The sequence below is a fragment of the Mustela lutreola genome, chromosome 3 (assembly GCF_030435805.1).
Source record: "Mustela lutreola isolate mMusLut2 chromosome 3, mMusLut2.pri, whole genome shotgun sequence".
Classification (NCBI taxonomy): Eukaryota; Metazoa; Chordata; class Mammalia; order Carnivora; family Mustelidae; genus Mustela; species Mustela lutreola.
In genome coordinates this window covers 169,452,106-169,467,505 of record NC_081292.1, presented here as the reverse complement: position 1 = coordinate 169,467,505, position 15,400 = coordinate 169,452,106, and the positions used below count along the sequence as shown (strand labels likewise).

The 15,400-nt window shown below is 52.6% G+C and overlaps 1 protein-coding gene across 1 annotated transcript in view; it reads left to right on the top strand.

The window, feature by feature from the left end:
* Positions 1–3,834: 3,834 nt before the first annotated feature.
* The window catches only part of SH3BP4 (SH3 domain binding protein 4), an 82,558-nt gene continuing 70,992 nt past the window's right edge, over positions 3,835–15,400 (top strand). The window contains exon 1 of the mRNA XM_059167643.1: positions 3,835–3,898. The gene's annotated coding sequence lies outside the window, so the exon portion shown is untranslated. The remainder of the gene's footprint in view (positions 3,899–15,400) is intronic.

Here is a 15,400-nt window from a genome sequence, read left to right as displayed (position 1 = left end):
TGGCGCTTGCCTTGAGAGCATGTGCCACCAGCAGGCTGGCCCCTCTCCAGTCTCAAATCACCGCTGGGCTCTCGGCACCAAGACAGTGGAGCTGATTCTGGCTCTCTCAGCCTCTGATTCTCAGGGCCTGGCACACAGTAGGTGTCTATTTTGAGAAGCCCCTAGCATGAATCTTTGGTCGTGGCAGTTGGGGTGGAATAAGTTTAACCTATTGCTCATCGAAATAAAAGTTGTGCATGTTCCAAACCCACCACACACCCTTCCTCTAACCCACATGCATATTTTACTTTCCAACCCACAAGAGACCTTCTAGGACAGCATTTTCTCTTCATGCCCTTTTTAAGGAGCCCATGCTCAGGGAGAAATCTGGCAAGTCTGAAGCCTGAAGTTCACGTTCTCAGACCATCTCATCCACCCTTCCCGCCTCAGAGCGACATGGTCGCCCCCTTGGTAACTACTTATCAAGAAGTCTTGAAAAAAGATATTTCTGTGTATAGCTGATGCAAAACTAGGATCGTTCTCTTGGGTTTTAAGTGATTCAAAGCACAAGTTGCAAGTGTGTGTGTGTGTGTGTGTGTGTGTTAGTAATAATGACGGTAGCATATGTTCGTAGATGGTCTATCTGCACACATTATCTCACTCAGTCTTTGTTAGCAAGCACTGCCCCCATTCTCAATGTCTTTGAGCATGTGTCTACAGATATGGGGTATGTACACACATTCACACATGACCGTGGACTCTTGGGAGAGGGTATGAAATTGGGGATTGATGCCCACTTGTTACACTAAACCCATCTCTGATCGTTTGTATCCTTTAAAACAAACGTGCGTTGGTTCCACACCTAAAACACCAAGTTATTGATTTTGCTGTATGTGTTCCCACTAGAAATGCTTACTGAGTAACTGAACATTAGGAATATCATACCTTTTTTTCCCCTTTTGTCTTTGGAAGGGCAAGTAAGAAAAACTGGTGGAACAAGAAAGCATATACTCAACTGGAAGCAGTATCTTGAGATCTCCTTGACTTCCAGAGCCAGGAAAGGCGAAAGGGTCCACACACGAACCTCTGCCTAATCGTGTCACATTGTCACCCAGCTCCTACCAGGCTCAAGTGCAATTCAAGCCGTGGTGGTAAAAGAATACACAGTATGCTCTCGTTTCTTCCGCCACTGTCTTTAGACATTCTGACCTCTGGGAATGCCTCTCCTAGGATGTAAAGATGCTGATGGCATCGTGAAAGCCAAGTCCCCTTGGTACAACTATGGTCACCATCAGGCAGGCTCTCTGCGTGCCCCCAGGCAAAATGAGTGAGCGTTTTATTTTTTTCGCGTGGTATCCTGCATGTCCACAGTACTTTGTTCCTTGTGATTTTATTGTCTCTTCCTTACCGTCAATGAGCTCAGCTTCTCCCAGACGAGACTCTGGCTTTCTTATTTGATTTATCCTTATGTGTTGCTTTTCCTCCCTGGCTGTTGGACCATTTGTGGGGCCTCTGGGCATTGTCTTTTCATACCTTTTGTTTATTTCTTAATTTTCTACTAGTTTGTCTTTTCTTATGCATCACAGACATTTTTTACACAGCAAGGATGTCATTCGGAATAGCAGCTGAAATTTATTGAATGCTGATCTGTGCCAGGCATTGAATGCTAAACTGTGCTAATCTGCTAAACACTCCACAGGCGGCATTGAATTTTCATACTCGTATAGGAAACTGAGTCACAGAGAGGTAAAATAACTCACCAGAGATCAGAACCCAGTAGGCTCGCTCCTGGGTCAGTGCTCCCTGCACGTCCCTATACCACTGAGAACTCCCTGGGCCCCCGCCATGCCCCCTGGATGCCCTCTTCCTCTCTGAGGCTCCTTCCAAAGCCTGCGGCATACATTTTAAGGCTAACTGTATCCGTTTTCAGGAATTCAGGAATTCAGAGCCCTCGATCTCCAACCTTCTTGAACCACATCTCTGTCCTCCAGTGAATCCTTCTGCAACACAGACAGCAGATCAAGAAAAACAGATTCCTTAGGTTATGGGAGATCTCCAAGACAGAGGGAGCAGCAAAGACTTGGGATCCAGAAATTCCAGGGATTGAATTTAGGTTCATGTGCCCCATGAGATCATGATAAACATAAGGTCTAAAGTCACCTATCAAATGAGAGTAAGAATATCTGCCTTGCTAGGTAATGGTGAGAAACGCCTCCTGAGATATCTAAGTCTGGACCTGGTTGAGGATATGAGAGCTTTTGTCCCAGGGAAGACCTGTGCTTCCTCCTTTCCGCATTGTAGGGGGCCTTCAGTCCTGCAGGGGACTACAGTCTTGCAGGAAGACAGCTGGCAGTCCCCCAGGTAGTTAGAGTCTAACCTCCAGAGTGACCTCAGGTCAAATTCTGGTTGTACTACTTTCTCACTGTCAAATCAACCCTCGGAGCTTCAGTCCACTCACTCGTGAGACAGACTAAAAAGAGTAGCCAAGTACGGGATTTTGGGGGGATTGTGTCATTCCATGGAAAGTGCTTGCCACACAGTAGGTGGTGGTTCAGTTTACTGAGCATTTATTGAACGCTTCTCAGGTGCCAAACATGAGGACATAAGCTAGACCAAGTATAAATGGTTATGATACCATGTATTCCCCCAGCACTCTGCTCAGCCGGAAGTTCTCCTTTGTAATGTTCTATGTGACTGTCTTTCTTCTCGACTTACTTTACAACTTTGTGCTTGCCCCCCACCGTGTGTGAGAAACCGGATTCTCAGCATTAGGGACCACCCACCGAATCCCGGCTCACGCCCGCGGAGCCGTACCTCACCCAGGGGTCCGCGCGTGGGGCTCTCCGAGAACGAGTGGGAGGATGGGGGTGCAAGGAGCACTGGAGCGCGACCAAAAGGTAACGATGGAGCTGCCTTATCTAGATCTGCTCGGTTCCAGGGCCCACGAACACCCGGGGGGGGGGCGCCCCCCAGCCGTAGACCCCATTCCCCGACTGGCGCCCGGAGGAGGAAGACTAGGAGGCACCGAAGCGGGGTCCCCGCTGGGGCTCCGGGAGACGCGGCGCCATCCCCTGCCAGCGAGCTCGTTCCCGGGCCGGCTCCCCGCGGCCCCGCCTCCGCCTCGCCCCGGCGCCCTCGCCCGCCCCGGCAAACCACACCCCGCCCCGGCCTCCGGGTGGCCCCGGCCCGACTCCGCCCCCTTCGCGCTCGCCCCCGCCCCCGGCCTCCGGGCAACAAGGGCTCGGCCCGCCCCCTAATTATCCACATTTTCCCCCTCCCGGCCTTTCGGCGGCCTCAGCTAAGCCCCGTCCCTCCTTAGCACTGCCCCTAATTATTCCCACCCCGCCCCAGACTAGCCGCCTCCTTGGCTAAACTCCACCCCCTTCGGCCTCGGCCTTCCCCCCCCCACACCAAACCCCCCAGACCGCCCCCAACTCATCCACACCCCGCCCCTGCCTCTGGGCCGCCCCAGATCGGCCACGCCCCCTCCGCGTTTGCCCCGCCTCCGCCCAATCCGCCTCGGGAGGCCTGAGCTTGTGTCCCCCTCCTCGTCTCCCTTTCTCCCCGTCCTCTGTCTCGCTAGGGGCCTCGGCTCAGGCTCCGCCCTGCCCCCAGGCTCCACCCCCCGCGGAGACCACCCCTGCCCTCCCACCTGCCCCCCCCACCCCCCGCTCTCGCCCGCCCCGCCTCGCGCGCCGCGCCCCCGCCCCCGCAGCCCCGCCCCGGCGCGGGGACCACCCTCCGCCCGCTGAGGCGCGGGCCGAGCGCTCGGGGCACTCTTGGCGGTCCCGGCCGCTCGCCGCCGCCGCGCGGATATTCGCGCGGAGATTCCCGCGGAGCCGCGCGCGCCCCCGCCCGGGCTGAGCTCCCAGACCGTGAGGAGAGCCGCAGGAGCCGGCGGGGACGCAATGCGAGCCAGGTAGGCAGGCGGCGGTCCGGCGGTCCCCTGCGGGCAGCTCCCGCCCAGTGCCCGGCCTCGCTCCCACAGAGCCTGCCGGGACTCGGCGGGCTCTCACCCCTCGTGGGCGCCGATCGTTCCCCGCCGCCTGAGTTCGGGGTCCGGGTGCTCCGGCACGGCTGGCGCCGGGCGGCTTCGGGAAGCCTCTCTCCCCTTGCTGCCGCCCGGGAGCCTGGGTTACCCGGGCGCAGACGGGCGGGCCGGGGTTCCCGGCGCCGAGCCGCTGTCGGAGCCCCCGCGTGCGCCCGCGGAGCCCCCTCCCCCGGCCCTGGCGCCTCCTGGGCAGGCCCTGCGGGGTGGCCCGGCGCGGCGACCGCACGCGTCCCCGGGGCGCCCTCTCGCGCGGTTCTGGGGAGGAGAGGGGGGCGTGCGGTCCCGGGTTAAACTTGTTAGTGACAATGCATATTTCAACTTCGGAGATGCCTGGTTCTAGGATGGAAATACAAATCCCGGGTTGTGGCTGAGCCGTCCGGGGAGCGAGCAGTCGCGAGCTGACAGCGCGGGCTGCCGGCGGGTGGGGACGGTTGGAGGAGAGGCACGTTGTTCTCTAAGTGATGTTTCCCGGGAAGCCTGCTCCGCGCTGCGGATTGGTGGTGCCCGAGAGTGCGGGCGGCTCCTGGCCCGGGGCCGCTCCTGCAGCGGGGGACCAGGCCGACGCTGGCCCTTCCCCGGGGTGCTGGGCGGCGCGAGAGCCGCGGGCCCTCTGCGTGCTGACCGGCTTGCGGATACTCCCCAGCAGTGAGATTTCGAGAGGGGACGCCGGGCTGGATTTTATTCGTGCTCATTCTTGGCGAGTTAGTGCAGCAGATTTGTAGTGTGTCCTTTATCAGTAATAAGTTCGTATAACTTTTGTTTTGATCACAGAAGCAAAGCAGTATATGCTTTAGGGAGAAAACGTGGTAACAAAAAGAAATATAAACAGTAAGACAGAAGACATCCGTGACCCCACTGTTCCTACCCGCCTTTAATATTTACATTCTTGGGGTCACAGGCTTGCGGATTTAATGAGTAAGTTGCAATTGGGGCTTCTCTTGCCTAAATCAAAATAATCCCTTTACACAGCTCTCGTCTCTGCAACCTTTCAAGGGTAGTGGTCTCTGAACACCTAAGTTTATCTTTAGTGGCCTGCCTCCCTTCTGAGCTGGCTCCCCTTCTGTGGGCCAGAGGTGGAGAGAGAAGGGAGCATCAGCCTAGAACGTTGGGTGAGACTGCATTGGCCTGGTTGTTCTCCGCCTTCCCCTGTGGTTTGGGTTCCTTGCCTTGTAAAAATGAAGGTAATCATTCTCAATCTGCTTCTCAGGCCACCATAAAAATTAATGGGTGGTTTGTGAAGCGTTTTGACATCCATGGATGGACAGCGACTGTACTTTAAGGGGCTAGGGAGCATTTTGCTGTTCACGTTGCTGTCATCATCCAGTGAAACAGCGTACCTTCCACCTGGCCCTCCTGACCAGGAAACAGACTCCAGGAATGCCGGGTGAAGCCTGGAGAACGTTCCTGGTTCTGGGCTCTTTGCATTCTGTCCAATGAGGGTGGCGGGCGGGGCGGGGGGGGGGGTTTGCTTAGAAGGAGACGCACTCCCCAGTCCGCCTCCTCCCTCCTTGCTTTGTGCATATGGGTGGACTTGGAGAGGGTAAGGGGCAGGTCCCCCGTTGCCCAGGCCCGATGCTTGTCCATCTGTGGAATGCCAAGGCCATGCTGATCTGGGAGGGAACAGTTAGTTCTGGGAGGACTCGGAAAGTGAACAAACCTGGCTTCCTAGGGATTTGTCTTATGGCTCCCTTGTTTACTAAATGAACAATGAGCCGCTCAGATCTGTGGTGCCTGAGAAGCTTCTGTGAGCTTTAATTTTTTCCTGTTGTTCCAGGACTCAGGCACCACACTCCGTGGTCCTTTCCCACAATGGATAGCGACTCACACCATTTGTTAATTTCAGGTATGCAAAGCCCCAGTGGGGAGAGGCACACACAGGTTGCCTTTTGTTCCCAGGGCGGTGAAACCGAGCCTTGCTGGAAGAGCCTCTGTAGCTGGTCTGCGGGGCTTCATTCTGTCATTTGATAGTTTTCATTTTTTTATTGTTTGATCCCACCGGCACTTTGATCTGCCCGAGGTCTGGTGGCTGATCCCAGTCCAGACACAGGGGGATTTCCAGAAGGACCCAGAAAGGGGGCTGGACAAGTTGCTGCTAAGTGTCCTTAACTGGGCTGTCTGCCAATTAGTATTATGCTCTTAATTTTCTCGGTGGAGGGAGGAAGAGGGAGTCTTCCTGGATTTTCTCCTTTGCTGTTGTTTGGTAACTTGATTTCTGGTTACCCAGCAGCCTGGAAGTGCTTTCCTGTGGCTGCTAGAACAGACTTTTTCTTATTCTAATGGTTTCTCGTCTGTTGATAAGGTATGCTAATGCGAATGGGGTTTATCTGCCCTTGGGTCTTGAGGCCCCTCCCGCATTTAAATCTTCCGATCCCAGCGGGTTACTTGTGGGAGGGGGCCACTTGGCTTCCCTCCGATTCTTAGTGGAGCCCTTGGCCCGAGCAAGGTTAAGAGCCACGGAGTTTGACCCTTGCTGTCCTCCCTGACTCTGGGCAGACCTCTCTGGCTCCCTGTTTCGGGTATCAGCCTTGTTTTGACTGATTAGCAGCTGCTGTTTTAGCAAGTGGGCCCTGGGCCAGCCACGTGGGTTTTCCTTAGCTTTGTTATTTTCAAATCCCGCACCTGTACTGGATGGCGGTGTGATTTCTCTTCTGAGAATTCCAGCCAGGCCCCTGGGATATTTCCGAAGGCCCTGGAGCTGGGCACTCGGACTTCTTTGTCCTGAGGTCACTGCTTGACAAGCCGGAACCGGCAAGGGTCACCGAACAGCTATGGAGACTTCACTCAGAGTGCTCTGGCCGGCTTTGCTCCTGGCCAGGAGGGGAGCCTGGTGCCGTCCTGTGTGGGGGCCTGAGCTGGGCTGCCTACCTTCTCAGGGATTGGCACAATAGAAGCTCCACATTCCACCATCACCCTCTGGAGGAGTGACAGAAGAATAATTCACCGAGTCCCCAAACACCCAGGGAACAATCTTGCTACTTACTGAGGATCTCTCAGGAAGCCTGAGCCTGCTTTTCAGTGGGGCCCCGGGGGCATCCGCGAGTTACATAACAGCACCTGATGCCATCTGGCCCAGTGTCTTAAGGGAAAGGATGTCAATACTCAGCCTTCTGAAGGCCAGGGCTCTTGGAAGGTATTTTATTTTATTTTTTTTTTTTAAAGATTTTATTTGTTTATTTGACAGACAGAGATCACAAATAGGCAGAGAGGCAGGCAGAGAGAGGAGGAAGCAGGCTCCCTGCTTAGCAGAGAGCCCGATGCGGGGCTCGATCCCAGGACCCTGGGATCATGACTTGAGCCGAAGGCAGAGGCTTTAACCCACTGAGCCACCCAGGTGCCCCTCTCGGAAGGTATTTTAGAAATTAAGGGATGAGCAGTGTGTTTCGAGAGGGGAAGGGTGGATCCCACAGAGTGCATCAGTTCCCACCCACCGCCCCAAGGTGGACTAGCGCCTGCTCAGACTCGACCATCAGTAAGCCAGTAGGATCTCAGGAAGGAGTTCACCTAATTTGAGATTTGGGATATTTTAGGGCTAGAAAGAGGTATCATTTGCTGAGGGCTTACGAAGCACCGGGCCTGGCCAGCACACGTTAAGATCCTCACCAAAATCATGAAGGGTTCCCTCCTACAGAGAAGCTGTGAGGATTTACGCAGTCCCCGCACAAGGGTCCCAGAGTGCTGGAGCCGGGAATCGAACCTGTGTCTGCCCAAGCCCAGCGCTCTTATTCACATCTCCCAAGGTGCTGACATCAAAAGCGCTCGTGCACGAAGACAGGTGTGTGAAGCCTCCTTACACAGTTACAGAACTTGCACTCTGAAGGTGATGAAATTCTTAAAGCCTGCAAAATGTTTGCAGCCTGAGCGGAAGGCAGCCAGTTCCACCTTTATTCCCGGGGATCTGCGCCCTCTCCCTGTCTTCTGCAGGGTCCAGGTTGGTTCTATTGGAAGACTGAGGTGTTGCCGTTGAGGGTAACACGGACGGGAGCCCCCGTGAAGTCTGTCCTTGTGCCCTGAAGCGAGGGTATAACGGGCAGACCGAGGTCTGGAGAATAAGATAAAGATTACGGGCAGTCTCTCTAGTAGGTGTAAGATAAGGATTCCACCTTCCACTTCGCAATGAAATAAATGACACACTCAGGAGATTATTCTTATCTGCTCATTAAAAGCTCAGTCTCTGGAGAAACTCTCGAGGCTGGTTCCTGTTAGCCCAATGCTTCTGAACAAATTGAAAAGAATACTTCCTGTGGAAGGATTTTTGTGGTTCCAGATTCCTGTGATTCATCTTCTCTTCTCTCCTTCCCCTTCCCCCAGGCTGTGGGACTCAGGGAAACCCTGCCCCATTTTTAGGAACCGGGAAGCTTGCTCTAGTCTCTCGGGGCCTGAAGGGAATACAGGTGTCCTTCCCTGGCTTCCCAGTGTCGGAGGCCCTTGTGCATGTGGTCTGTTGATAAACCAGCTCGGAGGAGGGGAACAAAGAGCTGTGACCGTTGCACCTGCTGGCTTCAGTGGTGTGGTCTAAACAGCACCACTGTGGCCCCTGGGCAGCTACCGGGTTGAACCACCCATGTGAGCCAGTGAGAGCCAGCTGCAGCTCGCCCTTCATTGCCCTGAGCCCACCAGCCAGCCCTCCTTAACAAACAAAGGGGGCCACATGGTTGCCTGGCTTCTGCAGGGACCGAGTCTGCCCAGCAGCTGGGCAGGGAGAAGATTCGGATGTCATTGGGTGGCGAGTTTTGGCCAGCTTCAAAGCATACTGTATGTTGAAATCACCTGGGAGGTGGCTTTTGTTTTGTTTTTGTTTTTGTTTTTTTTTTAAATCCATCTTTGCGCGCCTGATCATCCCCAGGGGAAAGCAGATCTCTGAGGGCGGGGCCTAGACCTGGACAGTTCCCCAAACCTCCCATCAGAATCCCCATTCTCCTATGTATCCAGGTTGCTCTATGCTGAGGGACGGTGTCTGTTGAAAGGAAAGCAGAGGTGTGGTTTGGGACACAGGGCAGACTCTGTGTCGGAGGTCAGGAGGGAGTTGCCACTTTCCCCTTGTGGAGCCAGGGAAGGTGTTCAGGGCCAGGTGAGGCAGGCAGAGGCCCAGATCTTTCCAGTTGCCAACTGGAGATGTTACTCCATTGACCCTTTCTCTGCATGGCTCGTGATCCACATACTTGTTCCTCCTTGGTCGCTCTAGCTGGTCTAGAACAGAAAGGGTCTTCATGGAAAAGGGGGGTCAGCATGAACCCAGGAGCTCTGTCCTTGGAGAGACCGCTACTTGGTTGGTTTGATGAGCTGATTTCTGATGTTAAAGCAGAGAACCAGAGTCTAGAGGAGCTTCCTGGGACCACCCAAGTGAAGACAGGAGAAGCTCCCTGGTTAAGGGTTTTGTCAGTCTGCACTTGGTTGCATACATAATTCGGATTATTTTTTCTCTGCCACAATTAGCAGTAAAATTGTTGTAAAATGTGAGAGCTCCTTGGGAGGCAGCCATCCACATGGGAAGGGGGGGAGTGTCCTTAAACGTCTGAGCCAGTCCTGTTAGCAGGTCTGACACTAACTAGCAAGAGGGAAGCCAGGCCCCTGGGGTGCAGAATTGAAGGAGGGGTCCCTGGGGTTGTTCACCTGCGGGGTCTGCCTCACTGACCGAGAACCCTTTGCGAGGGCCAGCTCAGGCCTCATTTCCTTGGGGTTGAGCACACGTGTGTGAAAGAGCTCCCTGGAGACTTGAACATGAGGCTGGGGGTCTGGAAGCATGCTTCCAGCTCACCTCAAGAAGATGGGGCATGAAGGCCAAAGAGAGGGAGCAGAGAAGCAGCTGGAGGAGGGAGAACAGGCAGGGGGTGTGTCCCTGCAGCCAGGCTGCATATGGTGGGGGTGTAGAGGAAGGGCGTTGGGAGCCCAGCGCAAACAGGACAGTTGTGGGGTTGATCAGAGAAGCAGCAACGAGGGGACAGGGAGCCACTGGGTTTGGCTTGTTAGAACTGTGCAGTTATGGTAGTTGGAAGATACTAGGAAAAACAGAGAACATGGGAAAATGTTCACATAAAAGAATTAGGACTGTCATTTGATGGTGTTAAGACAGGAAGAACCCAGGGTTGGGTTGCACAGAGGGCCTGGGATGCCGGGGGGCCAGCCTACAGCAGTGCAGGGCAGTGAGTGACCTCACGCCCTGCGAGGGAAGGAGATGGACGTGGGTGGTTGTCTTCAGGAAGAAGAGGTTCAAAGACTTCCCAGATGCCTTTTCGGGCTGTTATGGTGAGGAGAGTCCTTGGCGCTTAAGACCTAATTCAGGCTCCTTCAAGAAACCTTTCCTTGACTCCCAAGGTCGGGAGCTGACTGCTGCTTCCCGCACGAACATTGTCCTTCTAGGCTGGGCACCACTGGTCACCAGTGACATTTTACTGACGGCCACATCTGCGGTGCCAGACAGCACGTCCCACGAATGTGGGACTTACAGGTGGAGATGGACTGACCAAGGTGAACACTGCAGGGGGCGACTTACCGTATAACCATTGGGAAGCTCCATTAATACTCTCTTCTTAGACGTCTTAGCAGTTCCAAGTGCACAATATGTGACAGAAGTAATTTCTGGCTTTTAAGAATTCTGGCCTGTGAATAGTAATCAGCTTACTCATAAATTCTGTCAAGTGGTACCCCCTCACTCTGACATTTAACGTTTTATTCAGAGAGCCTCACCCCGCCTCTGTTTACCCATTTTACTCCACTGCCCGCTTTGAAGGATTTGAATTTTTAATAGGTTTTAGATACAAAGAAGTAAGTGGGATATCCTAAAAAAAAAAAAGTGCAGATGCATTCCAGTATTTTTTTTTAATTACCCTGAGAATTGTTGCTTTGAGAAGGAGAGTCAAATATTTGCATGTGTCCTTTGTGTGAATGGGAAATAAAAGCACTAGGTTGGAATTTCACTGGAAATAATAACTGGAGCCGATATAATCCATATAAATAATTCACGAGAAGTGCTGGGCCCAGGACCGAAGACCAGAATCGCTCAGTCAATGGTGGTGAGGACAGTGGGTGTAGGTAAACCCAGTCATCCATCGGCTCTGGTTTGATTCCCCGATCCTCCCCATGACCCCTATCCCATTACCCCTCTTAGAAGTTGGGATTTTTTTTTTCCCTTTGTGGTCTCAGAAATCAGTGTTGAAGATGTTCACAAGAGGAGAGCCCTGTCCCTCAGGGTCCTGGCTCTGTGCTGGTCGGCAGCTGTTGGATGGATGTCTTCCATTTGTAGTGCTGGACCGGGAAACCCAGGTTTCCCATTTCGCTCACCTTTCAGGCCCTTGTCAGAGGGTGCAGACTCCGGGTGGCGCACATCAGAAATGAGTTCTTGGGGTTTACGTAGTGTACGTACTTGGCTTGTATTTTGTTAGAACCACCTGTGATTTCGGGGCTGTTCATGTGGGGAAGAGCGTGGGGAAGAGAGAGATGCCCAGGGAACCTTCTGTGCTCCGTAACCCTGGCTGCAGCTGATGGGGCCCAGCCAGTCCCGGGGAAGGGTTGGGGGGGCCCAGGTGTTCTTTTCCTCTGGACAGGAGCTTCATGGGTTCCTTCACTTTGTCTTCTGTTTATAATCATTTTAAGAGCTTGAGAAATTCAGTTTCAGGTAATTTTGACAGTTAGGTGCTAATCTCTCAGAATCATAGTTACTATTTGAGGACATGCGTGCACACACACACTTGAGATACTCCTGTCCCCCTCTTCACATAGGGATTTATCACATTTATCACATAGGGATAAATGTGGTTTTACCCATTTATCAGGCTTTTTCTCGGAGTCAGGCCCTGTGCTGGAATCTCCTGTAGATGGCTCTTTCTTTTCAATTAATCTGTGAGGGAATAGTCGGATTCGCACAACCAGAAGTCATATGTGCTTCAAGGAAAATCCTTATTAAGAATTAAGTGGCTAGGGATGTCTGAGTGGCTCAGTGGGTTAAGCATCTGCCTTTGGCTCAGGTCATGATCTCAGGGTCCTGGGATCCAGCCCTGCCATCGGGCTCCCTGCTCAGCCAGTAGTTGTGCAGGGGGTGGGGGGTGGTAAGCTTCTCCTTCGCCTGCTGCTCTGCCCACTTGCTCTCTCTCTCTCTCTCTTAGTCCCACATACCTGTCTGTGTTCCAGTCTTGCACTTCTGTTTCCTTCTGGATGATACTGGATGACTTTTTGGACTTGAGACCCAGCTTTCTCCTTGGTAACATGGTGGCTGTAGATACTTAACTTCTGGGACTGGGAAATGTCAACATGGAGATGTGGATTTCACCGCCTCATCCCCTCGTGTTGGGCTTTGGGCCCCATACCTATCCTGGGGTGTTCTTTTGTGAGTCCTGTGTGCACCGCGGATTTTTTCTTAAATACTGAGTAAGTAGAGATTTTCTGCGATGTTTCACCATCTGCATTAAATAGGGGTGCAGGGCTTTGATAGTTTTAGGTGTTTGGTCTGACCTTTGAAATATGTACAGGCACAGTCTACGGCCATACCACCGTGAACACACCCAATCTCGTCTAAAGTACATCCGGGCACAGACGAGTTGTGTGATGTATCCGTTAATGTCTCAGGAAGGATTTGCTCTCCCAGTCCTTGCCCCGTTGCTCAGGTTTCTGGGAGCAGGAGGAAATGCAAGAGATAGAGTCAGCAGGTTGTGCCCTGGCTGGTAGTGTGCGGGGACCAGCAGCTGGTCGATGGAGGCCCCTGAGTCTGGGTGTTCCAAGGCCTGACCGTGAGCAGGGGATGAGAAGCACATTGTGTTTGATACAGATACTTTCTGGGTAAGCAGATTGTTTAGGGAATATTTTCTTGTAGTTTTCCTCCTTTTCTTAAAATAAAAGAAAGAAAAGCCATTCCACTTGAGTTTTTCCCCTAATTACCCAGGTAATTATGCGTTGATCTTAAAAATCTTAGAAAATGCAAAAGGAGAAAAAAGTTCACATTGCTGGAACTTTGCCACCTCTGAGAACCAGTCTGGTCTGAACTGGATGTTTTTTGTCTGAGTTTCCAGTGTTGTCACATGGAAGTCTAGAAGCTTCCAAACAAAGCAGGATCAAAGAGTGGGGACTTGTTCTGTGCATGGCAATTCTTTTCATACGGATCTTTCAAATGAATGCTACACTTTTTAAAAACTGCTTTTTATCTAAAATTATGGTTGACTTATTTTCACATCAAAACACAAATTCGGCTGGGGCGCCTGGGTGGCTCAGTGGGTTAAGCCTTTGCCTTCGGCTCAGGTCATGATCCCAGGGTCCTGGGATCGAGCCCCCGCATCGGGCTCTCTGCTCAGCAGGGAGCCTGCTTCCTCCTCCCTCTCTGCCTGCCTCTCTGCCTACTTGTGATCTCTGTCTGTCAAATAAATAAAGTCTTTAAAAAAAACAAAACAAAACAAAAAAACCACAGATTCAGATCCTCAAATGACTGTCGGATGGTTCCAGAAGGCACCCTGTTTAACAAATCCTTATTCATAGACAGTCCAGTCACTTGGAAATTATAAAGAGCACTGCAGTGAACATCTCAATACATATGTCCTTCAATACGTGGAAGTTTTTTCTTGGAATCACTTCTTTAACACTGTTGTGCTCAATTCTACAAAGAATTTCTGATTATATTAATAGTTGGATGAATGTGTAGTCACTACTCAGAAAAGTCTCCAAAGGCAGTGATCTTGGGAAAAGTTTCCATGACTGTTGTGTTCAACTGGGTGAACTTTAAGACCAGGTTTAGAAATGCTGGTACCCCATTTGTGGGGATTGATTCCCGACTGTCCAAATGCTCGGGCTGCTCATTTTGAGCTTTCAGGATGGGGTTGAGAAAGCACAGCTCAATTTGAAAATGTACACTTTCACGCCAGTTTCTTTTCTTTTTTTAAAGGTTTTATTTATTTGACACATAGAGAAATAGAACAGGCAGGGGGAGGGACAGAGGGAGAGGGAGAAGCAGGCTCCCCATTGAGCAGGGAGCCCAACGCAGGACTCGATCCTGGGACCCTGAAGTCATGATCTGCACTGAAGGCAGATGCTTAGCCAACTGAGCCACCCAGGTGTCCTACCTACTCGCCAGTTTCAGAAACATCAACCTATGGGGGAAGGTGTGTGTCTTAGAACATTATATGTTCTTGGAAGGTATATGTCTCAGAACATGGGAGGTATTTCTTTCTGGAGGTCCTCAGGGCCCCCTTGCTCCTCGAAGTGAAGGGCTGATGATTTCCCTGCGGTCAGCTTCAGGAAGGACAGTCACTGTCCATGCCCCTGGGGTCACGGCCTTCTGGGTGTCCGGTGCTGTGTGGGGAGGCGTCTGGGGTCCACTCTGTCAAGGAGGACTGCTGTAGTTGGATCTGACGCAGGGCAGTGCCCCAGACTTGGTTTACAACTTCCAGGTTCATTAGGAGGAGAAGGTACTTTTATCCCTTCCTGGACAGGGAGGCCATCATTTGATTTCTAACTGCGGTCTGGTGTCACAGGGCTTCTCCATTCTGGCAAGAGAGGAAAACTAAATTATGGGTGGAATGTATTTTGGCCCGCCTCCTGAGCGTGGCTTTGCAGAGGGCCCTGGCTGCCACCTCCAGTCTTGGCACCACCGTGTCCGTGAGTCACCGCTCACCTATGGTGACATGAGGCAGCACTTTGGGGGCTGCCGGGAAGGCCGGAGGACTGCTCATTCACTCTGGTGGTTTGTTCTGGGGGGCGGGGAGCCCCTAGATTGGGTCTGAGAGCTGAGCCTTTTGTAACTGTCTGGACACTGTCCCTGGCCCTTTTGATGATCTGTTGGTGGATTGCATGGAGCCTGCTCTGTTCCAGGCGGGGGATGGGGAAACCACTGGGGAAGGCCTCTGTCCAGGCAAGTGGCTGCCAATACCCAGGAGGAGAGGTCAGGGTTCCGAGGTGTACTGGGGGATCAGGACATGCTTCCTGCAGGAGCCCCACTGAGTGAGGGATGAAAGAATTGGGCAGGCACCTGCAGAGGGTTTGGGGGGTAGTGGGTAGCTGAGTTAGTGCCAGAAACCCAGCGAGGTGACAACTTTCTGGAAGCACCTGTCGGGGGATACAAGGGTCAGGTGGTTGGATGGAACAGTCCTTCTGGGCTTCATTCAGTTTTGAACGTTAAGGCACTGGAAAAACTTGATTAAACATGTAGGCCTAGCTTGAAAGGGACCAGGGAGGTGCCCCAAGGCCCCACCCCTCATCCTGGACATCTCCCCACATTCTTCATCTGGGGGGCTCCCGGGACTCCACCCTGTGACCCACATGGCTGCCTCTCCCTCCCGACTTACTAGAAAAGTCTCACGAAATCATCTGATTGAATGACACTCTGCACTGTGTTAAGAGTTACCTTTGTTAATAAAATGACACCAGAAACTAAGCTAGCCGTCTGATTAAGAG